Raw genomic sequence first — 13877 nt, forward strand, 5'->3', positions numbered from 1 at the left:
ATGTTCAAAAGGCACGCAAGTTATATAATTAAGACAGATTCTCAAAGATTCAGTTTACTTTAACTGATCTACCATGGAGAAAACTATTTGTACATTATAATATTAAAGGTACAATTACAAACATAAATATGCAAATCAACATTAAATATATGTACATAATCCATCAGATGTACACAGAATAACAGAGATCCTGACTGCAGAGTGAATCTCACTCGCATGCAATATCAAAGACTGGGAGATAAACTCCACAATTCACATCTATCGACTGTAATGTTCAGAAACAGAAAGAACCTGACTATCACCTCCAAAATCTGAAAGCAAAGCTTCCTCAATATTGTCCCCATCAAATATTTGAGGGCAGGTACATCATGGGGTTAGATACAGAATAAAGATTCCACTACACTGCCCACATCAAACACTCCCAAGGCAGGCACAGCATAGGGTTAGATATTGTCAAGCACTTTCTACACTGTTCCCATCAAACATTCCCCAGGGCAGGAACAACATGAAGTTAAATACAAAGTGAATCTCCCTCCATACTACCTTCAACTCGCTTTCCCAAGGTATGGCCACTGTCGGTCAGACACAGTGTAAATCTCCTCTGCTCAATCCATATCAAGCACTCATCAGTCCGGGTCAAGCAGATGTTGTTATACTGAGTAAATCTCCCTCTTTACACTGTCCCCAGGGCAGGTACATCATGAGATTAGACAGAGTAAGGATATATAGTGCTGTGACCAATACTGTCTTTCACTCTCTGTTTCTTAGTCAGCTCTCAGTTTGTATCTCTCTTTTTCTCACTTCATATGCTTGTGACTTCTCTTTGTCTCCCCCCGCCCCTTTCCTGAAGGTTTGGGTGTCGTAAACAGATTCACGATGACAAATGGACCTGAACATCTTCTTACTTAAAAAAGAAAACCACCAACACACTGGCCCCAGTGACCTGAAGGATACTTGTGCAGTATGTCTCAGGAGGGATAGGGTTCAAATCCAATCTCTACACTCCCCCAGTGACTGCAGGCCAGAGCCCGGACTCTGAATTTTGTTTCAATATCCAGGAAGCTGTTCAGCTGTGGGAGCCTGCACATGTCTCTCTCTTCAACCCAGTTTCAAACGTGGATTAAAGACCATGAGATGTCAAAGCAGAAGTAGCCATTCAGCCCATGCCATGAGATTCTGGCTGGTTTGATGATCCCTAGCTCTGCTTTCCTGCCTTTCCTCAGAACCCCTGATTCCCTTCCTGGTTAAAAATCTGTCATTATCAGGCTTCAATGTACGATTCATAATCCCCAGGCGGTCTGATCATCGATTAGGCTGTGACCTGTAACCTTCTAGCATGACCTTCTTGTCTAACACAAATACAGCTGCTGCTTCAACTAATTCCTTCCTCTTCTCTCTCTCATGGATATACAGTTAAACTACCTGAACGACACTATTTCCTTAATGGAAAACTCAGAAAGTTGCCTATCTAAGTTGCTTACTGTCTCCACACTCCATGGTGCAGGACATTTCCTCATGTTATCCCCATTTATCCTTCTTCAGGAGGGAAGACCTAAAGGTCCTTGACCTCTGGCAGTATCTGGCCAGCTGCTACATGGCCATACAGGAGCATCAGCTCCATAAACACTTATGACAGAGAAAGTGAGGACTGCAGATGCTGGAGAGTCAAAAAGTGTGATACTGGAAAAGCACAGCCGGTCAGGCAGCATCCGAGGAGCAGGAGAATTGACATTTTGAGCATAAGCCTTTCATCAGGAATGTGATGAAGAGCTTATTCTTGATGAAAAGCTTATGCCTAAAATGTCGACTCTCCTGCTCCTCGGATGATGCCTGATTGACTGTGCTTTTCCAGCGCCACACCTTTTGATCACAAACATTTATGCTCAGTGAGATCTTGTGATGATTAGTTTGTACAGTCCTGCAGAAAATATAAAGAGACAATCTTTGCATTTATTGAACTGAGTATCAGTTATGAGCTAGGATAGTGAGAGAAATAAATGGCCAATATTGAAACCAAAAGTGTTCTTCCTGTGAAAATTCCTCCATTTTCCAAAGTGCTTGGTTAAGCGCACTCATCTGATGTATTTATTTACATATGATAATGCCAACATTTACAAGGGTGTTGCCAGGGTTGGAGGATTTGAGCTATAGGGAGAGGCTGAACAGACTGGAGCTGTTTTCCCTGGAGCATCAGAGGCTGAGGGATGACCTTATGGAGGTTTACAAAATTATGAGGGGCATGGAGAGGGTAAATAGACAAAGCCTTTTCCCTGGGGTCGGGGAGTCCAGAACTAGAGGGCATAGGTTTAGGGTGAGAGGGGAAAGATATAAAATAGACCTAAGGGGCAACCTTTTTATGCAGAGGGTGGTACGTGTATGGAATGAGCTGCCAGAAGAAGTGGTGGAGGCTGGTACAATTGCAACATTTAAGAGGCATTTGGATGGGTGTATGAATAGGAAGGGTTTGGAGGGTGCTGGCAGGTGGGACTAGATTGGGTTGGGATATCTGGTCGGCATGGACGGGTTAGACTGAAGGGTCTGTTTCCATGCTGTACATCTCTATGATTTTATGACTCAATGTTACAAAGTTTTAAGATTAATACAACAATCCACAATCAAATATGTTATGAATAATGCTCAGAGAATGAAACAAATATTCGGCTGAATATTGGCCATTAATTAAATCAGTAATGTTTGTGTAACTAATGCTCACTGATAGAAGACAATTCTTTTCCTTCAAGTATATCAATGCTGTTGTCTTGGACATTTATACATTACCTTGTATTGCAACGGATAATGGCATTATCAAAACAGACAAAATGAGGCAAGGACGGGTTGGTAGGGTGAACGAACCTTGGATGACAAGAAATGTGGAATATCTAGTCAATAGGAAGAAGGAAGCTTACTTAAGTTTGAGGAGGCAAGGATCAGACACAGTTCCAGAGGGTTACAAGGCAGCCAGGAAGGAACTGAAGAATGGACACAGGGGAACAAGAAAGGAGCATGAAAAAGGTTTAGCAGGTGGAATTAAGGAAAGCCCCAAGGCTTTCTACACTTATGTGAGGAAAAGAGGATGGCTAGAGTGAGGGTAGGACCAATCAGGGCCAGTAGAGGGAACTTCTGTCTGGAGTTGGAGGAGGTAGGGAAGGTCCTTAGTGAATACTTTGCTTCGGTGTTCACTAGTGAGAGGGGCTTTGATGTTTGTGAGGACAGTGTGAAACAGGCTGACATGCTCAAACATGTTGATGTTAAGGAGGTGAATGCGCTGGAAATTTTGAAAAACACGAGGAGAGATAAGTCCCTGTGCCAGCTTGGGAAATACCCTAGGTTACTACAGGAAGCGAGGGAAGAGATTGCTGCACCTTTGGCGATGATCTTTGCATCCTCACTGTCCACTGGAGTAGTACCAAATGTTTGGACAGTGGCAGAAGTTATTCCTTTGTTCAAGAAAGGGAACAGGGATAGTCCTAGGAATTATAGACCAGTCAGTCTTACGTCGGTGGTGGGCAAATTATTGGAGAGGATTCTGAGAGACATGATTTATGATTATTTGGAAAAGATAGTCAGCATGGCTTTGTTAGGGGGGGCAGGTCATGCCTCACAAGCCTTACTGAATTCTTTGAGGATGTGACAAAACACATTGATGAGGGTGGAGCAGTAGGTATGGTGTATATCGATTTTAGCAAGGCATTTGATAAGTTCCCCATGGTAGGCTCATTCTGAAAGTAAGGAGACATGGGATACCTCTGCTCTTTGCGATTTTAATAAATGACTTGGATGAGGAAGTGGAAGGGTGGGTTAGTAAGTTTGCTGATGACACGAAGGCTGGTGGAATTGTGGACAGTGTGGAGGGCTGTTGCAGATTGCAACGGGACATTGACAGGATGCAGAGCTGGGCTGGGAAGTGGCAGGTGGAGTTCAACTAGAAAAGTGTGAAGTCATTGACTTTGGAAGGTCAAATTTGAATGTAGATTACAGGGTTAAAGGCAGGATTCTTGGCAGTGTGGAGGAACAGAGGGATCTTGGAGTCCTATGTCCATATATCGCTCAAAGCTGCTGCCCAAGATGAGAGAGTTGTTAAGAAGGCATATGGCGTGTTAGCTTTCATTAGCAGGGTGATTGAGTTTAATACTGGTGAGGTAATGTTGCAGCTCTATAATTCCCAGGTTAGACCACACTTGGAATATTATGTTCAGTTCTGGTCGCTGCATTATTGGAAGAATGTGGAAGCTTCAGAGAGGGTGCAGAGATTTACCAGGATGCTGCCTGGACTGGAGGGCATGTCTTAAGAAGAAAGGTTAAGGGATCGAGGGCTTTTCTCATTGGAGTGAAGAAGGATGCGAGGCGACTTAGTAGAGGTGTACAAGATGAGAGGCATAGATAGAATGGATAGTCAGAGACTTTGTCCAAGGGTGGAAATGGCTATCATGAGGGGGCATAATTTTAAGGTGATTAGAGGAAGGTTTCGGGGAGATGTCTGAGGTAGGTTCTTTGCATAGAGAGTGGTGGTTATGCAGAATGCACTGCCAGCAGTGGTAGCAGGGTCAGGTATTTTAGGGAAATTTAAGCAACTCTTCGATTGGCACATGGATGAGAGAAAGTAGGTTAGTCTGATCTTAGAGTAGGATAAAAAAAAAACAAAGAACAAAGAAAATTTACAGTCCAGGAACAGGCCCTTTGGCACTCCAAGCTTGAGCCAATCCAAATCTACTATCTAAACCTGTCGCCCAATTCCTAAGCATCTGTATCCCTCTACTCCCCACCTACTCACGCATCTGTCCAGACATATCTTAAATTAATCTACCGTGTCTGCTTAAACTACCTCTGCTGGCAATGTGTTCCAGACATGCAATACCCTCTTTGTGAAGTACTTGCTACATGTATCCCCCTTAAACTTTCCACCTCTCACCTTGAAAACATGCCCTCTCATTATTGAATCCTTCACCCTGGGAAAAAGCTTATCTCTATCTACCCTGTCTATACCCTTCATGATTTTGTAGACCTCAATCAGGTCCCCCCTCAATCTCCTTTTATCTGATGAAAACAATCCCAACCAACTCAACCTCTCTTCATAGCTAGCGCCCTCCATACCAGGCAACATCCTCGTAAACCTTCTCTGCACCCTCTCCAAAGCGTCCACATCCTTTTGGTAATGTGGTGACCAGAACTGTACACAATATTCTAAATGCGGCTGAGCCAATGCCTTGTACAATGTTAACATGACTTGCCAGCTCTTATACTCAATACCCTGTCCAATAAGGCAAGCATACTATATGCCTTCTTGACCATTCTATCCACCTGTGCAGCAACCTTCAGTGCACAATAGACCTGCATTCCCGGATCTCTCTGCTCATCAACTTTTCCCAAGGCTCTTTTGTTCACTGTATAATTTGCTCTAGAGCTAGACTTCCCAAAATGCATCACCTCACATTTGTCTGAGGTGCCACTTTTCTGCCCAACTCTCCAGTCTATCTATATTCTCCTGTATTCTTTGACAGTCCCTTATGCTTTCTGCTACTCCACCAATCTTCATGTCATCTGCAAACTTGCTGATAATACCAATCGTGCCCTCTTCTAGATCACGTATGTATAATCACAAACAACACTGACCCCTGTGGAACACCACTGGTCACTTTTCTCCATTTCAAGAAACTCCCTTCAACTACTACTCTCTGTCTCCTGTTGCTCAACCAGTTCTTTATCCACCTTTTTGAACACCCTGCACACCATGTGACTTCACTTTCTCCATTAGTCTACCATGGGGAACCTTATCAAACACCTTACTAAAGTCCATGTACATGACATCAACAGCCCTTCCTTCATCTATCAACTTCCTCACTTACTCTAAGAACTCTATTAAATTGGAAAGGCACGATCTCCCCCGTACAAAACCATGTTGCCTATCACTGATAAGCCCATTCTTTTCTAAATATAAATAGATCCTATCCCTCAGTACCCTCTCCAGCAACTTCCCAACCACCAACGTCAGGCTCACTGGTCTGTAGTTACCCAGAATATCCGTACTACCCTTCTTGTACAGGGGGACAACATGAGCAACCTTCAAGTTCTCTGGCACCTCACCTGTGCTTAAGTATGCTACAAAGATATCTGTCAGGGCCCCAGTTATTTCCTTTCTCGCCTCCCTCAGCAACCTGGGATAGATCCCAGCCGGTCCTAGGGATTTGTCCACCTTATTAACCTCTAGCCTACCCAACACATCTTCCCTCCTTATGTCAATGTGATCCAAACTAATCAAACTTCTATCTCTATTCTCAACATTGATCATGTTCCTCTCCTCAGTGAACATTTGATTCCACGTTTAAGACTGGTCTTACTCTCCTGATATTCCTCCAGGGCCCGTTCTGTTCTGAGCTGCCTAGATCTTATGTACACTTCCCTTTTCCTCTTGGCTAGTCGTACAATTTCTTCCGCCAGCCACGGTTCATGAATCTTGCCTTTCCTGTCCTCTGCCTTCGAGGGGACATGCCTATCCTGCACTATCTTTGAAAGATCCCCACATATCAAATATAAACTTCCCTTCAAATAGCTGTGTCCAATCCACATTTCCCAGCTCCTGCCGAATTTTGATATTCTTGGCCTTGGCCCAGTTTCGTACTCTTCCCTTAGGACCACTCTCATCTTTGTCTATGAATATTGCAAAACTTGCAGAATTGTGGCCAACACAACATTGAGGGTCGAAGGGCCTGCACTGTGCTGTACTATTCAATGTTCTATGACACAAACAGTCTGCATACGGTCAGAAAAAAAATTCTGCTGCTGTCATTAAATCTTCAACCATGAGCAATATTTCTCAAATAATAAACTCATCACATTTCCACTCTGAAGCCACCTCTGGATTCCTGCAGTAAGTGCAGCTGTTCCCTTCCACTGGCAGTAAATGAATTCTCTCCAATCCTAGTTGCACAGAAAATGAACAGAATGCATAAAATGTAAATACTAGGGAGTTAACATTTCAATGACAAACAGAAACAAAAAACACACACGCAATGCCAGCATTTCATTCATATTTGTTGTGATTAGCTAGGGTTGTATTTCACATATCACTGAAATCACAACTCAAGAACAGATGCAAGGCTGAGGCAACGTCCACAATAAACAGTTATTGGACAACAGTCAGTATGACAAAAGGGGTTATGGTCAGTCATGGCCTTAAACTGATCACATAGAAAGCGATGAGGAACCTGGGGAGAAAGTCCAGCTTGAGGAAGCAAGTTTAGTCTTGACAATAACACTTAAATATGCCTAAACAAAGAAGGGGATTGAAGATGAAATTATGCACTTGCAACATTCCAAAAATGTCAAGGCAGGAAAGGGCTGCAATGTCTGTAATAAATATTGATGATGTCGTGAGACATATGTAATAGATACAGAAACAGGAAGAGGATGTTTATTTCTGTAAGTTATACCATGAGGCAAAAGTGAGGACTCCAGATGCCGGAGATCAGAGTCAAAATTAGAGTGGTGCTGGAAAAGCACAGCATCTGAGGAGCAGTATTCTCCTGCTCTTCGGGTGCTGCCTGACCTGCTGTGCTTTTCCAACACCACTCTAATCTTGACTCCGTTATACCATGAACTGAGCTCATGAGACAGTATAGTATTGTTGGTTAACGAAACATGGATTATGAAAACATATAAGAATCTAGGATTTGGCAAATTGGGAATTGGGAATTTGCTCAAAAGAAGATGGAGGGAAAATTGCATGGAACTGGACCTGCTGAGCTTTTCCAGCACCACACTCTCGACATATGCTGGCTCTTGGTTTAAATCACCACCAGTTGTCTCTCTCTAATGGGAGAGCAGCCCTATCATCTGGAAATGACAATGCTGACAACTTGATGTTCATCACTTCTCTCTCGTCATTTTTACTCGTTAACTTTGCAAGATAATTCTTCCATTTTGTCAGGCAGCATTTCTGTATTTTTTAATACAAAATTGTGCTAACTGCTCAATCATTTTATGATACTTAAATCATTTTGTCAACATGGATGTTAATGATGATTTGGTCTAAAGTCTCCCAATCCTTACAAAGTTCTCAAGGAGATGAAACTTTCTGGAAAATCAAACAACTTATGCACCATCTTTGCATCTATAACGTTTTAGGCCACTGGGGATTTGTCTGGTCCAGGGATTGGTTTATGCTGAGACCCATTAAAGTTTCCAGTCTGTATCTTCACTAAGCTCATATCTTCATGGTTTCCTGAATGCAAATGTGTGTTCTACTCCTTTTTGTTGACTCCACTTGGATGATCTTTTCAGTGGGTATCTGAGCCTTTAAGAAAACTATATGTGTTGAAGATGACGTGTTGGGCCTTCAGACATTCAGCATTCTTTGTGGTTCAGGATATGTCTGAGCATCGACTTATGATCTACATTAAATTTATCTCCAGAACTGATTCATTGGTGGTCATCAAACAGAAAATGAGCAGTGTGGAAAGAACAGATATTGTAAAGACATAGGAAATACTTAATTTGACAAATCTCATGGCCGTGAATATAAGAGAGTTGCCAGTAAGTACAGTTGGATATTCAGCAGAAACGTATCTTCCCAAATAATGCACAGAATGGGGACACGGTGGCTCAGTGGATAGCACTGCGGTCGGGCAGAGCCAGGGATCATCCACCTTCTCCCCATGTCTGCAAGGTTTCTGCTGGGTGCTCCGGTTTCCTTCCACAGTCCAATGAGGTGCAGGTTAGGTGGATTGGCCATGCTAAATCACCCATGGTGTCCAGGGATGTGGAGATTAGATGTGTTAGCCATTGGAAAGGGGGATTGGTCTGGGTGGGATGCTCTTCAGAGGGTTGGTGTAGAGTTGTTGGGCTGAATGACCTATTTTGACATGGTGGGTATTCTATAAACAATTAGAAAGAATGGAGAATCTTCTCCCAGCAGAAAATAATTGTGATGGAAACCTGAGCGGTCATTGTGAGGAGTTTATAAGGGAGGACTCCCCTGATAGTGTTAGATGAAGATGGAGGTTCATATGGAACTTAAATGTTGGATATAACTGGTTGGATCAAATAACCTGCTCCTTTTGTAAGTCATGGAAATACATTGAAAAGAAAAAGCAGCACTCACCAGATACACTGCAGACTCTTACAGTTCAGTGTGAGGTGGCTGACAGCAGGAATGGATTGGTCAGTTAAAGAGTTTGACCACAGCGACAAAACTGTCAGTGACTGGCTTGTACTGAGAGCAGAACTGAGCGCCTCAATAGACGAATCTGTGAGTGCATTATTATCTAATCTGAAGAGAGACATCAAGAAACAGAAAGTAATGGCAATAATCTGTACATGGATCAATGTTTATTCTCAGTTCTCTAGCTAATAATAATGCCAGGGAACAGCTTGACAAGTAGTAATTGAAAATAGGAATAAAATTAGACTAAGACTGTTAATTACCTCAACTCCTGTATTTTACAGTCTGGCTTTCTCAAACTCTCAGACAGCAATATTACTCCTGAGTCTCCAAGTTTATTATTGTTCAGGTTCAGCACTGTGAGGGACCTGTTTGTGTTCAGAGCAGAGGTGAGATCTTCGACACAACAATCTGTGAGCTCGTTGTCATTCAGACTAGGCTCAGCAAGAAAGGAAAAAGAAAACAGACAGCAATGAATAAAAAGATGGTTATTCATGCAAACAATACTCCTCTTCAAAATACAGAAATCAGAGCCTGTCAGCCCATTTTGTTTACAGTTTACTCACTCTGATACTCACGACAGTTTCTGTATTTCACAGTCCAAGTTCTTCAGTGCCACAGATAAGTGTTTCACTCCAGAGGATCCCAGTTTATTATAACCCAGGTACAGGTCCTTCAGTGATCGGTTTGTGCTGAGAACAGAGCTGAGATTCTCAATAGAAGAAGCCGTGAGGTCATTGTCAGCTAACCTGAGAACATAGTGACAGTGACAGTTAGTGTGGTTAATCAGGATTTATGTAGCAGACAAGCAATGATGAGCATCATTATAATTACAAGTACAAGTTGAACTATCGCTGATAATAATAATGATTTACAATGGTGGAGATCAGTTATTATTCTGTTGATTATGCACAGTCTTATACTCACCCGAGTGCCTCAATTTGACACTTTGGGTGCTTCAGGACCAAGCACAGTAAATGCATTCCTGATTCACCAAGGTCATTTCCCTCCAACCTTCAAATAAACACAAAGGGGATAGAAATGTGCTGAAACATATCTCAGGCATACTGGGTGTTTTCAATTCTCTCTAACAATTGTTATAAAAACTATAAAATAATAAAAGATTGATAAACCAGTTTTGCTGTCTTTGCCAAAGAAACTGGGCTACTTCTAGTTTGAGGAGTACACGATATAGTTTGAACCACTGACAGTCTGCAAGTTAGGAGCACCACCAGGTGGGAGTCTGATGCGAGTGGACTTGCTCCCCCTCTCAGCCAATAAAATCACAGCTTCATGCATGTGTATTTTGTACATCATGTCAATCTGAAAAATACTTTCAAATGCTGCATAATTTGAAACAAAGTAAGTGGATGCCACACAATCTGTTTGATATTTACATAATAAGGATAATGTATGATTTGTATTTAATCCGAAAGCACTGAAACACTGTGCACAGAGTGGAGGCGATTTCACTTTGAATTAAACTCGCTGATTTCAGTCTGGTTAATCAATTATTTTGATTAATTTTTAAAAAAATTCTGCATTGGCCACATGACAGGGTCCTTCTCATTTATATTCTCTTTGTATTGACTAGGGCGTTTCTCGGATAGCTGACAGTGCAGCCAGACCACATTACTGCGTGTGCTGATTTGGGAATACTTTACAAATGCAGCTAGGCAAAATGGAACTTTTTTTCATGAACGAAGAAAGATTTCCCACAGGCAGGAAAAATCAAGTCTCACTCAATGTTGCATGTAGCTAATCAAACTGAATATTAGCCATGAAGCTACACTTTTTAGCTTCATTAACCATTTATGTCTGGTCAATATGGCATTTTTTTTTCTAATTTTAGGTCCTCGTCCACAATATATCTCATATAGTTTTCTTTTTTCTCCCTTTTGACAATTTCTATTATCTAAATCTTTTTGCACAATCAATTGTACTTTGTTCATTGTACACTTGCTCTGGCAAAACCTCTGATCTTATTTGCTAACTTGGTATGATGCCTTTAATGAAATAAAAACAGATTTAACAACTTGACTCCTGGAAGTAATGAGTTACCTCAACACTTGGCATTTGTGCAGTGAAGGTTCCAGCCTTTGAAGTCCTTCAGACTGAATAAAACAGTTCCGCAGATCAAGATGTTTTATTGTATGACAAAGTCCAATGGCATGAGACAATACAGCGCAGTCAATTGGGCTCAGTGGCAAGGCTTTCTGTGAGTCTGAATCCCCAAATTGAAGTCTTTCCACAGACCCCAATGTAGTCTGTGCCAGGACTTTATTCTGGGACTCAAACAAATAGTGCAAAGTATTCAGAAGGTTCCTTTTCCCACTTTTGCTTCCAGTGTTACCGACCTGGCTTTCAACCTTCTCCTGCACCCAGTCAATCACTCGGCAGGTAGTTTGATGAAGAAATGAGCCCACCAGCTCCTCCAAGGGCCAAGCTACCTGTGGGGAGGACAAGCCAGCAATAAAACGGAGAAATATCTCAAATCTGCCATCCTCCTTGCTGTGAACGTCATTGAGCAGTTTCTGGATGTCCTCAAGATCGGGAGTCAGGAACTGTGCGAGTGCAGCGACAAACTCTTGTATGGTGAGATGGAGGAAGGTGTAGACTACACTCTGGGCAGAATCATTCCTCTCAAAAAATTCCAACATGAATCCAGAGAGGAACTGCGAAGGCTGAAGATTATATTTGATCAGATCCTCATTTCTGAAGACAATCTGTTTCTCAAAGACACCTCTCAATGCCATCTCACCAATCTTCAGCAACACATCGCGGGGGTTTTCAATCTCTCGGCCGTGGTTTTTCAGTATGTTGTAAATATAGTAGGAGTATAGTTGGGTGATGGTCTTGGGGACTTGCTGCTGTTTCTTGCTTCCTTGTGTATAGAAGGGACCCAGTGAGAGACAGAGAATCTAGCAGTACGAAGGGTTGTAGCACATGGTGTAGAGGATCTCGTTCTCTTCCACGTATTTGAAAACAGCTGCTGCCACCGTCTGATCTTCAAAGCATTTTTGGAAATACTCTTTCCGTTCTTCCCCAACAAATCCAAGTATCTCAGCCCACACACTGATGTCAGCTTTTTCCAATAATTGCAGTTCACTTGGACGGGTGGTCAATAACACTGAACACCCTGGAAGCAGCATCTTCTGTATTAAACTGCTGACAATGTCAGACACTTTGCAGGGAACCTCTGGGTCCATGCATATTGACTGGGGTGCGGCATCTGACTGGCTGTCAGGAAATTCAATGCTATCCTTGAATTCATCTAAACCGTCGAATATAAACAGCAAACTGGCCGGATGTTTCCACAGATCTTCCAGAAATTTCTCCAAATAAGGATAGAACAGCAGAATCATTTCTTTTAAAGTTGCTTTCCAGTTAATAGCATTCAACTCGCGGAATTTAAAACTAAAGACAAATTGAAAATGCAGGCAAATGTTCCCGCTGGCCCAGTCGTAAACTATCTTTTGTAACAGTGTTGTCTTCCCAATTCCTGGGACTCCACTGACGACGACGGAACAACCTGAATGAATTTATACAATCTGTCCCTTTCCAGTGTGGCGCTGATAGACTTCTTGTGCAAAGCCACTTCGGAACAACTGATCAATGCGGATTTTTTCCAGTTCCCTCCGAAGGTGCATCTCTCTCCATTCTTCATGATCCCTGCCACGTGCAATAAGTTCATGCTCCACCAGTTTCCGATGACGAACAGGAGAAATTATTGTCAGTTCAGTGTACCGTGCGTTCAACTGAGAAATCCTAACCTTCTCCTTGATTAGAATAGTGTTCAAATCAAGTGTTTCATTTCTCTGTCTCAGCATCTCCTTGTGTTGTTCCTGAGCATCTGCAACAAGGACGGGCATTTATGGTACCATTTGGACAAATGATAAATGACATCATAATTTTGCCAACATTTCAAATATGATTCACTGCAGAAAGTGAATATGATGTTGCTAATTTTGTTTTGTTGACCTGCCATCTTATTGGGTGAACATCCAAATTTAAATCAGGATTGTGGGTAATCGAAGGAGAGGAGGACAGAAAAAAACTGTGTCAGTAAGAGAGGCTCCTTTTTTTGAGGCATTTTCAATGTTGGAGCTGATTTCTTCGAATTCTACGAGCGGTAATTACTGCTTTACAAGCTATTGCACTGCTTTGGGGAAAAAAAAGAGATCAAAACAACGGCACTTTAAAAAGGAGGAAGAGAGACGAAGGCAGAGACCACATGGGGAGTGAATAAAACGAGAAAGAATCCTACTCTGTTGTCTGACCCAGCAGTGAATCTGCACAGCTACTGCCTCTGCTGTTTGAACTCATTGGACATTGGAGCATGCCTAAGAAATAAACTAATAAACAGTGAAATTCGTGGCTAAATCTGTGTGGGGAGGTAACAGCAAGGGAGCTGCTAGGTGCAAATGTGTCATAAAGTCAAAAGGAAAAACTTTTTTGAATTTAGGGTGCAGCAACAGCTGTTAGTGGGCAGAGCAGCTGGGAAATGAGCTGTCCCAAAATAGATATAGGTAAGGATTAGCTGTTAAATGGATACCTGAGTTTTGGTTGCTGTTTTGACAACAATTCAAATTTAACCAATTAATTGAAATTGTGCTCAGGATACCAAAACCCAATTGTGTTTGAGTTTACAGTATTGACAACATCAGACCAATGAGAGGGGACAATGTTAGGGTTTAAAAAATGAGGGTATTTTGAAAAC

General features: G+C 42.1%; 1 pseudogene; it reads right to left on the bottom strand.

Annotated features, from left to right (window-relative positions):
* Positions 1–6512: 6512 nt before the first annotated feature.
* LOC140486097 (NACHT, LRR and PYD domains-containing protein 3-like) overlaps positions 6513–13877 on the bottom strand; it is a 56674-nt pseudogene continuing 49309 nt past the window's right edge.

Source organism: Chiloscyllium punctatum, chromosome 15 (assembly GCF_047496795.1).
Source record: "Chiloscyllium punctatum isolate Juve2018m chromosome 15, sChiPun1.3, whole genome shotgun sequence".
Lineage (NCBI taxonomy): Eukaryota > Metazoa > Chordata > Chondrichthyes > Orectolobiformes > Hemiscylliidae > Chiloscyllium > Chiloscyllium punctatum.